This window comes from Urtica dioica, chromosome 4, assembly GCF_054948205.1.
Source record: "Urtica dioica subsp. dioica isolate 48M chromosome 4, U.dioica_male_clone48M_v1_H2, whole genome shotgun sequence".
NCBI classification, from domain to species: Eukaryota; Viridiplantae; Streptophyta; class Magnoliopsida; order Rosales; family Urticaceae; genus Urtica; species Urtica dioica.
The window spans coordinates 47,439,405-47,452,534 of NC_142759.1; the positions used below are offsets into that span (position 1 = coordinate 47,439,405).

General features: G+C 34.3%; 1 long non-coding RNA gene across 1 annotated transcript; it reads right to left on the minus strand.

The window, feature by feature from the left end:
* Positions 1–6,657: 6,657 nt before the first annotated feature.
* Positions 6,658–9,440, minus strand: LOC149401720 (uncharacterized). The gene is made up of 4 exons (XR_016296674.1): positions 9,369–9,440; positions 9,019–9,194; positions 8,282–8,423; positions 6,658–7,779 (listed from the first exon to the last, which is right to left on the minus strand). It is a non-coding gene; the product is annotated as an uncharacterized LOC149401720 (long non-coding RNA).
* Between the last annotated feature and the right edge of the window lie 3,690 nt (positions 9,441–13,130).

Genomic DNA, 13,130 nt, shown 5'->3' on the forward strand with positions numbered 1-13,130 from the left:
CAGCAAGACTCGTGCATCTACTGGTCCCCTCGTGGCTCAGCCCCCTGTTATCATCTTTAACAACTTTGCTTCAGTTGTTTACTTTTATTAATGTTTTTTAATATGGGTATAACATTTTCCTTCGGTGGTGTTTGCGAATTTACGGTATAGATTCATTCATATTGTATATAATATGTAAGTCATATGTGTTTGATATTAATTTGTCAATTTAGTATTTTCTTACAGTTTATGTAGTTAGTGGAGAAATGACATCAACTAGTAGTAATTTTAATAAGTTGGACCAAAATAGTAACAATTATGTTTTTGGACACTTTTACTAGTAATTGTAGACATAAAAATATACAGTCGTCATAAATTGTAAGTCGTAGATATATAAGTCTATAGTAATAAAAATGTTCAAAAACATATTTGATATTATTTTAGTCCAAAGTATCAAAATTATTACTAGTTGATGTCATTTCACCGCTTCAGTTTATTTCTTATTAATCTTAAACAAATTTAGGATATATTTCATAATTATAATTTGGGCCCACAATCAATTTTATTTCTTAAGCCCAATTTTAGTCATATTCTTTTGGGCTATAACACTCTTTTAAATAAATCATATGATAATTAAAATTTTAGGGATGGGTTACCCATAATCCATTTGACCCAATCCAATTGATCATAGGTTGATCCGAGTTTGACGTTGACAAGGTACAATTGACCATTGAATATTGACTTTTGTTGATCATTTGACTTTTGTTATTAAGTTTATTTAAGTTAATTTCTTTAGTTTTGGTTGACTTTCTTGGTTATTCTAGTTGATTTAGCAAGGTGACATTCGGGGTTAACTATTGTTGACTTTTAACATTTATATAACGGTTTATTTCTGTTAGAGTTGACTATTGTTGACTTTATAAGTTAAAAGTTTGTGTCTTTTAAGTGTTATATATGAAAAAATTTCTAAAGCTATTTATTCAAATTGGTATTTTATCTTAAATATTTTTATTGAAACAATATGTTGCCAAACTAACTTCTATCGCGTAATTTTATCCATGTGAATTGTGAACCACTCAAAAGTGGATTAAATTTGACCGAATAATAATGTACTTGTGGTGGTAAATATGTGACAATTATATGATTTAATTTTCATGTGAATAGTAGTTTGTCCAAAGATAAATTATTATTTGACAAAATTTATTATCGGTATTTCGACTATTGAGTTGAGAGTACCACTTACAATTAATTTACTTGTCCAGAGATGATAAATTAAGCTTGTGTTAGGTGTCTTGAAAATAATTCTCAATTTTTTATTTGTCTGTAATGTCTTCTTTTGGTTTTCGAAGACATGTTTGGTTAATATTAGCATGTTCATCGTCCTTTTTGTTCCAATCCAGTTTCCTCTATCGCTGTCGCTCAAGGGACGAACAATCCAGTTCACTCCACAAATTTCTCACGAGCCTATCTTATTAGTTTGTTTTGAAGTTAATTTAGCTTACGTAACTCATAATAGCTGGTGTGTAGATTCAGGTGTTACTACACACATAAGTATGTCTATACAATGCTATTGTCAATGGTGCCCACAAGAAGAGTTGTAGTCTTTATTTTGTACATTTGATGTAATAAAGTCTCACGAAGACTCTTTCTTGTAGTTGCTTATTCATTTAATAAAAAGTTAAAATGTTCATTCATTCTTCCTTGTCTGTTTGAAGCTTTATGATAAAACAATAGTCTTTAGTCCATAAACAAACTTAACAACTTACGAAGAGACAAATGTAGATTTGCATGAACAAACTCTTCCTAGTTTGCTTAAAACGATATATTCGCAATCTAAGGGTCAAATGACTATTGACATTGAGAGTTGGAGACTCTATAGTTCTTCTAGGTATCTTCCGTATGAATTGACATGTGCACTTCTAGGGACAAGATAAGAACAAACCATTTAACATCTTATGTCTCGAAGTCACTACGTATGAATTGCATCGTGCTTACCTCAATCCTTAAATGAGACATGTCATTTCATAGCTTACGTATTCTCATTTGAGAAAGTCAGAGTTCGGACTCACTATGTGATTCTGAACAGGACCTATTGGTGAAGTACTAAGTTGTGAAGATGTCATGAGTAACTTTGTGAAGTTCTCATAGATATGGAATTCATGTACAAGATTGCTGAAATGCAATGTATATCACCTCATGCTTTGTTCCTTGGAATGTGAATAAATGAATTGGCCAGTGTCCAAATTGAGTCATAACTCTTTTGGATGAATCAATGTGACTTGTTAGCTCCTCGTCAATACATTGTTTCTAATTTATTCACAAGCGACAAAGGAGTTGAGGAAATAACAGCTAAAAAGGTAAAATGGTAATTTTGTAAATCCCGACTAGCTGATGATATTCATGAAGGGTAAACATAGATAATATTCAGTGGATCCACTCATTACAATTAGGTTGAATTCTTGAGTAGAAAATAAATTCATTTGAACCGAGAGATTTTAAGTGTCAAATCTTTAGTGGAGTCAGTTGACATTAAGCTAAACTTGGAAAAGGTTTGTGAACTTTTGAGTCTAAGTATTTAGATCAAGCTTTGTTCATTTGGATCCATGAGGTCACTGTCACAAATCATATAGAGTAGCAATAGTTAAACTAGAAGCTAAGTCAAAACAAGAACGAGACAAGTTTTACGAAAATTGTCAAAAGGGTATTTTTGTCTTTTTGGACATAGGACGAAATGAATGTCAATTAATTTTTTGACATTGTCATATGATGACAAATGAAACTTAAATCACTCGGACATGATGAGTTCATTGGGCCTTGTGGATTAATTTCATTTCATAGAATTTTAATTGAAAATTCTTAATGGGCCTTCTTATGTTGTCATGAACAAATGAAGAAACATCTAAAAGCATGTTCTAGAAGGCCAATTTCGTGCATACCATAAGGAGAAAGAGGGATTTATTTTGTGCATTATTGTATGAAGATACTTGCCAAAAGAAAAAGAAGAAACAAATTTCCTCTACAAGTAAACCAAGTGGGCGGCCAAGGCAAGGGAGAGAACAAAAGAGGAAACAAATCCAAGCCTTCTAGAAGACTAGTTGGCCGTGTGGAATAAAGGGAAGGAGGCCAATATTTGCTCATGAATATGTGATATTCTATAGAAGAGGAAACTACCTTTATGAAGGTAATCCCTCCCCTATAAATAGAGGCCTCATTCTCATTGTTTTCTCATCCCACATAAGTTAGAGATTGACATGTTATTCCATCTGTAAGACGAAATTAAATTTTGATTTCCTCTTTGGACAAGTTTGGTTTTTCTTATTCACTTGGAAACAATAAGGTTAGTCTCTTTTATAACTCAAAGCTGGTGGGATGTGGTTCCTTGCATGATAACTTATACGTACTAGATATTGCTGACCCCTATAATGAGGATTTGCAAACGTCTTCAAGAGGTACAAAGTGAAAATTAGATGAGAATTTTGGCACCTTATGGCATACGCGTTTAGGTCACATCTCTAAGACGAAAATCTTGATTCCTTGGATCTAACAGACTTTTATGTATGTATTGGATACATAAAAAGAAAACAAACAAATGAGAGAAGACTGGGTGCCGATCAAGCTATGGCTTCTTGGAATGGACATCCGTATTTTGTTACGTTCATATATGATTTCTCAAGATATGGCTACCTATACATGATACTTGAGAAGTCTCAATCCTTGGACGTTTTCAAGAATTTCAAATCCAAAATCAAGCTTCAACTTGGAAAAAAATCAAGGCTATCATATCTGAACGTGGTGGTGAATACTACGACAGGTACGACGAATCATGAGAACGTCCTGTACCTTTTTCGAATTACGTCAAAGAGTGTGGACACTAGGAAAAAATAGGTTTTGGATGCGACATTGAATTTTCGTTGCATCCAGTACTTCATAGTTAAAGGTCTTGGATGCGGTATTTTAGATGCGACATGTCGCATCTATTCTCTCTTCCAGATGGCGGGAATCGGTGAATTTGTATGCGAAAGGGGATTTGGGCATATAGCTCATTCTAACCCCTTATGTTAAATTATAGTCAAACTATTTAAAAAAATGGCCAAAATTAAGACATGACGCATGCATCATATAATGAAAACATAGGCATACATTGAACTATTTTTTTTTTAATTATTTAAATAATTTTAAATAAAGATAGTTATTTGACTAGTTGACATGAAAAAAAAAATGAGTTCAAAATCCTCGTATTGAAATTCTTAAATATGTTACTCTTTGTATTTATGAAATGTGATATGAAACAATACCGGACAAGTTTTCAGACTCACAGTGACATTGTGAAGAGGTTCCTAGTCCAATTTTGACATGTCGAGATTTACATGATTCTTGTATCAAACACGATCTGCGATACAAAAACCAATCATTATCGTGAATTTTTTTTCTTCCAAAAAAATAAGGTCGAGCTAAGTAACAAGCCGAAACAATCCCCTACTTTAAAATTATAGCCCATCTATTAATATATTTAAGAAAGTAGCCAATTTGTTAGACTAACATTTCAATATTCCAATAATACCCTTAAAGGTCTATATTATTAACTGTCAGAGTGAATAATATTAACCGTAACAAGAAAATAGTAAATCTCATTAATGGTAACAAGAAGAACAGTAAATTTTATCAATGGTAGTACGAACAATAGAAATTTTATTAACCGTAATAAGAACAGTAAATCTTATTAACCGTACCAAGAAAAATAGTAAATCTCATTAACGGCTTCAAGAAAAACAATAAATTTTATTAATGGTAAAACGAACAGCAGTAAATCTTATTAATCGTAACAAGAGCAACAATAAATATTATTATTCGTCACAACAACAACAACAACAACAACATTAAATCTTAACCATAACAAGAACATTAAATCTTACTAACCGTAACAAGAACATTAAATCTTACTAACCGTAACAAGAACAACAGTAAATCTCATGGTTAATCTTATTAATTGTAAAAAGAACAACAGTAAATTTTATGAACGATAACAAGAACAACAGATAATATCATAGTTAATCTTATTGACTGTAACAAGAACAATGTAGGCACTCTAGTTTAATAACCAACAAATATATTCATGTTTTGGAAATAGCCAACGTTTACAAACTTTTGAAAAAATAGTCAAACAGCATATGTGGCATAAATGATAGCTAATAAAACTTATTATAACCTTACCTTTTTAAATTTGTCACTTTCTCTCTACTGGTTTTGAATTCGTTATCTTCTCTCTCATACTTTCTTTCCTACATTTTTTTCAAAAAAATTTCAAAAATCCATATCTATCTCATATGAACTCGAAATTGAGTGATTTCAAATCCTACAGATTCGTGGCGCCGAGATCTTCAAAAATAGATCCATTATGTTTGATGAAATCCATATATGTCGTCATGTTTACGTGTGTTTGTAATAACATTTCCAGAAATATTCAATAAATTTTCATTTATTTCCAGATGATTTCCGAAAATTTTCAGTTATTTTCACATCTATGGCATTAAAAATTAATTTTCATCCAACACAATGGGTCACTTTTTGAAGATCTCAACGCCACAAATCCATAGGATTTGGAATCACTCAATTTTGAGTTCATATGAGATAGATATGGATTTTTGAAGTTTGGATGAAAAAAAAAATGTTTGAAAAAACGTAGAAGAGAGAAAGTGACGAATCCAAAACCGAAAGAGAGAGAAAGTGACTAATCTAGAAAAAAAAACGCTAAATTGATTTAAGGACACTTTTGAAATTTTAACTAATTACTCCAACTGCCACCTCACACATTTGGCTATTTTTCCATAACTTTCTAAACGTTAGCTAAATGTCAAACGTTAAGATTAAGATGGCTTAGTTAATTACAAAAATTATATTATTAACCGTAACAAGAACAACATTAAATCTTATTAGTTATGATAAAAACAACAGTAAATCTTATTAAGCGTAACAATAACAGTAAATTTTATTAATCGTAACAAGAACACCAGTAAATCTAACTGTTAATTTTATTAACGGTAAAAAAAACAATAATAAATATTATTAACGATAACAATAACTGAAAGCTAAACATCAACATTAATTTATACGTTCTTCTCTATCAAATAAATATAATTACAAATACCTGATACCGCTTTTTAAATTAAATCATAACTAGACATTTTGGAGGTTTAATTCACAAAACATAAGCAAATTTAAACAGCGTTTTGCTAAAAAACAACCAGTGTTTTAAATTTCGTCGAAAATCGAAGAAAATCACCGACGCCGCCGTTTCGGTGCACAAAACGGCCGACGAACTCATTTATGTCGTTTTTCGACATTATGTCGTTCGAAATTCTCCGAAACGACATGTCGATAGAGAGAAAAACGACCATTTATGTACAAAACTTATTCACTTTTGCCGAAAGCCGAAGAAAGTCGATAGAAAAGAAAAAAAAACGACAAAGAAGAAGAAGAAGAAGAAGAAAGAATGAAACGACGATGATGGCATTATTGTCATTTTTTTGTTGAAGTCGATTGAAAAATGAAAGTGGCAAATGTTTATTTATTTAGTGAAGAGGTGTGATGAGTTTTTAGAGAGAGAAGACTAAAAGAGTGGATGACTACTAAGAGAAATGATATTAATAGAGGATGTTACAGAGAAATGATGACACTACTCATTGTCATCTATTGACACAATCAAGTAAGTTTAATAATGTATTAAAAATCAAAAGAAAAATAAGCACCATTTGGTTTAAATATGTATTAAGTCTATACATTAAATCTACAGATTTTATTATAGCTTAAATGTCATATAAATTACAAATTTAAAAATTAAAAGATGTTTATATGCATGTTAATGATTATATTATGATAATATATGTATGTGTATATCTTTAATATATTATGCAACATTATTTCCGTTCGATTTTCTGTCGGTGCGTCGGTTTTCTGTCGAAAACGGCATTTGAAAACGGCATTTCACTTACCATTTTCCATAATTTTTTCGTTCGGTTTTTCATCGGCATGACGATTTTCCGTAAATCAAGAGGCTCGAAACGGCAACGAAAACAACATTTTTTTTCCTTGAAAACAACCCCAGAAACTCAATCAAACTTCCAAATCTTCGAGAAAAAAACTAAATCAAAACTTTCAATCCTTAATTTACCTTCATATGGGATCGGAGAATCCGACTCCTTCGAAACTTGAGCCCGAACCTCTGGCGCTGCAATCTCCGGCTTCTGCAGCTTGGCAGCGATGGCGATCCGAGAGGTCTCGATGTTCGGATCGACTGGAGGAGTATTCTTGGAGTTCGATCTCAAGATTTTGAGCCGATAACAAACGCGATCATGGACCTCGCGCTAGGGCTCCGCAGATTTTTTGGCGACTGGTCCTCCTCTCTCTGAAACTCGCCGACCTCGCCTTCGCTCGCCGGAACTCGTACATCGCCATTCCCGGCCTTCCTCCTCCGCCGATCTTCGCCAAAACTCTCTGTTGAAACCTCCCCGTCGCCGCCATGAAACCAGACCTTTCTTCCGCCATAGCCGCAGACGGAGATCGGATACTCGCCAGAGATGAACACACCACGCCGTGGAGGAGAATCGTGATAAGAAATGAACCCACATTCACCATCGCGTACAAAACTCCTCTGAATCAGCTGAATTCGTTCGGCTTCGATTAAACTTCGATCTTCTCGTCGAAACTCAGAAGTAGAGGTTGGACTCTAGTTTACGCCTCTGCTCTATTCTCCTCCTCCATCGCCGTCGCTTCTCTCCTGCTCCTGGAAATCGCTCTCAATCCCTGAAACAAACAGTTCATCAAAATCGATCAAATTAGGGTTTAGGAATCGATGAATTAGGTTTACTTGGCGGCGGCAATCGCGGAGGAGAGAGGAGGACTTGCGGCGGCGATTCTGAGTTCGACTGATTGTTCGCCGAGTTGAGATCGTATTGATGGAGATGGTGAGGTTAGGGAAAAGGTCATTTTTGGTACTCTTATCGAATATTGGCTATTTAGCTAAATAAAATAATACATTGGCTACTATTTTAATACCCCTTTATAATTAGGCTAGTTATTCTCAAAAAAATTATAGAAAGTATTTTAAAATCAAGAAACACTCGTCAGGGTGCATAATTTATCACTTCCTATGTAAAAAAAAAAGTGATGCCCGAAAAAGATCAACTAAAAACTAGGACTGTAGCCATAGCGAGCTCAATGTGAAGTCAAAGTGTTATTCAGGATAAAAATAGGTAAACAAGGTAAGACTAGTTCTGGATAAAGTGAGATTTGAAAGAGAACATACCTACACTGATAAGGAGTTATCATGACTAGTTGGCCAATGCAATTGCCCACGCAACTTGTTTCCTTCTGACCATGCCATTTTTTTTTTTTTTTTAAGGATTGCAGCACAAGATACGCGTATGCAAATCTCCATTCTGATGAGTCTATTCCAAAAAAATTAGCAACCAATCTAAAGCACCACAGCTCTAAAATAAATAAAAAATTCCAATACACTAATGGATAAAAAAAACATCTTAAAACAAAAACTAAACTAGTTAAAGCAGGGGAACGGATGCAAGCAATATGTCTACGCGATTCCAAAGAAATTAATGAATCAGCATCCCAATGTTGGCAAGAAAAAAGAGATGCAAAAAGGTTTCGAATACGTTCAGTGTACCACCGTATTGCTTAATCACGATCCTACAATACTAAAAGCCCACTCAGTTACAACATTGAAGCTCATTATCTTTGTTTTGATGTGCAGACTGCATTACGACATCAGCTCTCACACACACTCAAGAATTTGAATCAAACGATCATATGAATCGAATGAAGAGTCTGAGAAGAGGGAGTGACCGACATTTGTGTGCAAAAACGCGGACATGATTAGCCTCTGTAATTGCCCTTCCTCTACCATACCATTTATTTACCCAAAAAAATAAATAAATAAATAACAACAACGACCCTAGAGTTCAATCCCAGTTCTATCACTGAAAAAAATGTCCTGTACAAACACAAAAACGTTAATACAAAAAGTACCATCTCTCTTGCCGTCAGTCGTCCAATATGGAAATACGGTCGCTGCGGAGTCCACGTGTCAACAAGTTTTGAGCGTTTTTGGAGCTCTGTCTCTCTTCTGAAAGTGTTGATGCGAGAGGCCATCGCAATTGAACCCTTATGATCTTCTTGATCCGGGTGAGTATGAGAGAGCAGTTCTTTATAATAAGCATAATATATAACAGCAAAAAAAAGTACATTAGACAAACATCAAACTTGCCAATCAATTTCACATTAAATAAAACACATATCACCATGACGACACTCAAGAATTTTAAATCAAACCAACAATGAATCGAATAAAAAGAGCGTGAGAAGAGCGAATGACTAACCAAGAGAGGTGCCCAACATTCCTGGGCAATATAGCGGACCTAATTAGCCTTGATGGTAGCCCTTCCTCTGCCTGATCATTTATCTGAACAAAGAAATAGAACAACAACAAAAAAAAAAAAAAAAAAAAAAAGTTCATATATATATATAAAGGAAATTCAAGTTCAACCCACGAGTTCAATCCAAGTTCTACCACTGAAAAAAATATTCTCTACTAATACAAAAATTACTAGTTCTACCCTTGATTTTTTAGGTGAGCAAGTGAGAAGTTAGGGTTTTGGCTCTTAGATTCTTCACTCCTTATTTATTTATTTATTTTGCTTTCTAGTTCTCGATGAGAGCCTGGTAGAGAGAACGACAGAGAGAGCGGTGGTTCGCGGCGATGGCCGGACTAGAGAGCGCGCGAGCGAGAGTGACAAAAAAAAAAGTAATAAATGTATTTTGATAAATAAAAAAATGAAAAAAAGGGTAGTAAATAACTAAATATATGTATTTTGCCCCGTCAACAAATGAGGGAGCGGGGAATTTTTGCTGTATCACTAAATGAACGAAAAGTGGAAAATTTATCCCCTTTAATTTTTTTGACTTTTGGATGAGACAATTATTACATCTAAAACCTGATCTTTAGATACGACATGTTGCATTTAATGACTAAAATTTCAACTTAAAATCAGCGCTTTTTTTTAACGGTCGGTAATGCCTTCAAATGCGACATGCCTCCAAAAGTTATCCGCATCTAAAAAACTCTTTTGTGATAGTGGGAATTGTTCTCCAATACACAATGCCGGGAAAACTCTGCATGAATGGTGTTACTGAATGACGAAACCAAACCCTTAAGGATATGATAAGGAGCATGGTTACAGTTCCTCATTACCAAAGTCACTTTGGGGACAAGCATTAAAGATGACAGTTTGCATTCTAAACAGGCCTCGTTACCCTAGGGTACCAAGCAAAGCAGTCCCCAAAACCCATATGAGCTTTGGACTGGTAAGAATCCATTATGTTTCTTGCCAGTCCAAGGCTCATATGGGGTTTCAGATACTGATTTTTTGGGGGATAATCAGTTCGAATTGATCTAAGGTTAACAAAAGATTTAACGCTTCTAGCAAGCGGCGGAAAAAAAAACAAGTAAAACGATTTTACTAACTAAGACAAAGAGCAAGCACATGTTTTTATTAAAACTATCTAAAAGCAATTACACGTTTACTAACCTATATGAAGCTCGATCATTGAGAAGCTTGTGGAGGTTGAATCGTTCGTCTCCCCACACAGTTCGTATTTCTTCGTTCTTCGGGAACTCGAGTAACCACGAAAGTTTATATCACATAAATCACTTGAGGTAAGAAGGAATTAGTATGTGGGCACTTTTAAACACGACGACTCAAGAACAAGTCTTAGAGTCGAAGAGCTAAAACAAACTCTAGGTCAAATGTGGACCTAGGTGTCAAAACAAAAACGAAAGGAGGTAGAGAGAGAGGGGGGATGGGCGGACACAATGTCTAGAGAGAGAAACTCTCAATCTTTAAGTTATGTGGGATGAAAAATAATGAGAATGAGAGCTCTATTTATAGGAGAGGGATGACCTTCAAAAAGATAGTTTCCTCTTCTATAGAATATCACATATTCATGAGCAAATATTGTCCTTCCTTCTATTCCTTTGGACGTGCAAGCATGCCTTAATGCCACATAGGATTTGTTTCCTCAGTTATTTTGCTTCCTAGTTGGCCGCCCAAATACCTTCCTCCTAGAGGAAATTTGTTTCCTCTTTTTCTTTTGGCAAGTATCTTCATACATCAATGCACAAAATAATTTCTCATTCTCTGTTGGTATGGACGATTTTGAGCTTCTAGAAGGAGCTTCTAGATGTTTCTTTATTTGTTCATGACAACATAAGAAAAACCCATTAAAAATTTTCAAGTAAAATTCCATGAAATGAAATTAATCCTCAAGGCCCGAAAATCTCATCATGGCCGAGTATTTCATTTTTCACCATATGACAATGTCAAAAAAATTATTGAAATTCATTTCTTCCTATGTCCAAAAAGACAAAATTACCCTTTAGACAATTTTCGTAAAACTTGTCTCGTTCTTGTTTTGGCTTAGCTTCTAGTTTAACTATTCCTACTCGATATGATCTGTGACAGTGACCTCATGGATCCAAATGAACAAAGCTTGAGCTAACATACTTGGACTCAAAAGTTCACAAACCTTTTTCCATGTTTAGCTTAATGTCAACTGACTCCACTAAAGAGTTGACATTGAGAATCTCTCGATTCAAATGAATTTATTTTCTAATCAAGAATTCAACTTCATTGTGATGAGTGGATCCACTGAATATTATCTATGTTTACCCTTCATGAATATCATCAGCTAGTTGGGATTTACAAAATTACCATTTTACCCTTCTAGCTGTTATTTCCTCAACTCCTTTATCGCTTGTGAATAAGTTAGAAACAATGTATTGACGAGGAGCTAACAAGTCACATTGATTCATCCAAAAGAGTCATGACTCAATTTGGATACTGGTCAGTTCATTATTCACATTCCAAGGAACAAAGCATGAGGTGATATACATTGCATTTCAGCAATCTTGTACATGAATTACATATCTATGAGATCTTCACAAAGTTACTCATGATATCTTTCATAACTTAGTACTTCACCAATAGGTCTTGTTCAGAATCACATAGTGAATCCGAACTCTGACTTTCTCAGATGAGAATACGTAAGCTATGAAATGATATGTCTCATTTCAGGATTGAGGTAAGCATGATGCAATTCATACGTAGTGACTTCGAGACATAAGAGGTTAAATGGTTTGTTCTTATTCTATCTCTAGAAGTGCACTGTTCAATTCAGTACCTTCAGAAGATACCTAGAAGAACTATAGAGTCTCCAACTCTCTATGCCCCATAAGCAGACATCATAGATTCTCCAAACAATCGTGCTGAGATCAATAGTCCTTTGATCCTTAGATTGCGAATATATTGTTTTAAGCAAACCATGAAGAGTTTGTTCATGCAAATCTACATTTGTCTCTTCATATGTTGTTAGGTTTGTTTAAGGACTAAAGAATATAGATTATCATAAAGCTTCAGACACACAAGGAAGAATGAATGAACGTTTCAACTTTTATTAATGATCCAGCAGTTACAAGCAAGAGTCTTCGTGAGACTTTATTACATCAAATGTACATAGGTAAAGACTACTATTCTTCTTGTGGGCACCATTGACAACATAATCCACAAAGAATGTTATCTTTGAAGAAGAATCTGTTACCGACAGTGATCAGGTTTCCTTATTACCGATTATTGTCAAGGACGCGGATTAAAGTTTTGGTAACAATGAGCAAACTCTTGACTTTGTTCTTGAATGAGATTCTTTCTCAAGCACCACCTAAAGATCTAGTTCAAACTCAACAACCTCAAGAAGTGTCACTAAGAAGATCTACTAAAGAGAGATGAAGTGCAATTCCGGATGATTACATAGTATTTCTTCAAGAACATGAAGATGGCATAGGTAAAAATGATCCAATCAATTTTCATCAAGCCGTCCAAAGTTTTAACTCTAAAATGTGGATCGATGCCATGAAGGATGAGATGAAGTCAATGGTAGACAATGATGGTTGGGATCTTTTGTCACTTTACCTGAAGATACGAAACCGATTAGTTGCAAAAGGATATATTTAAAACCAAGATAGATTTGGAGGATACTGTAGAAAGATATAAGGCTCGTCTAGTCGCCAAGGGCTTCACTCAAAAGGA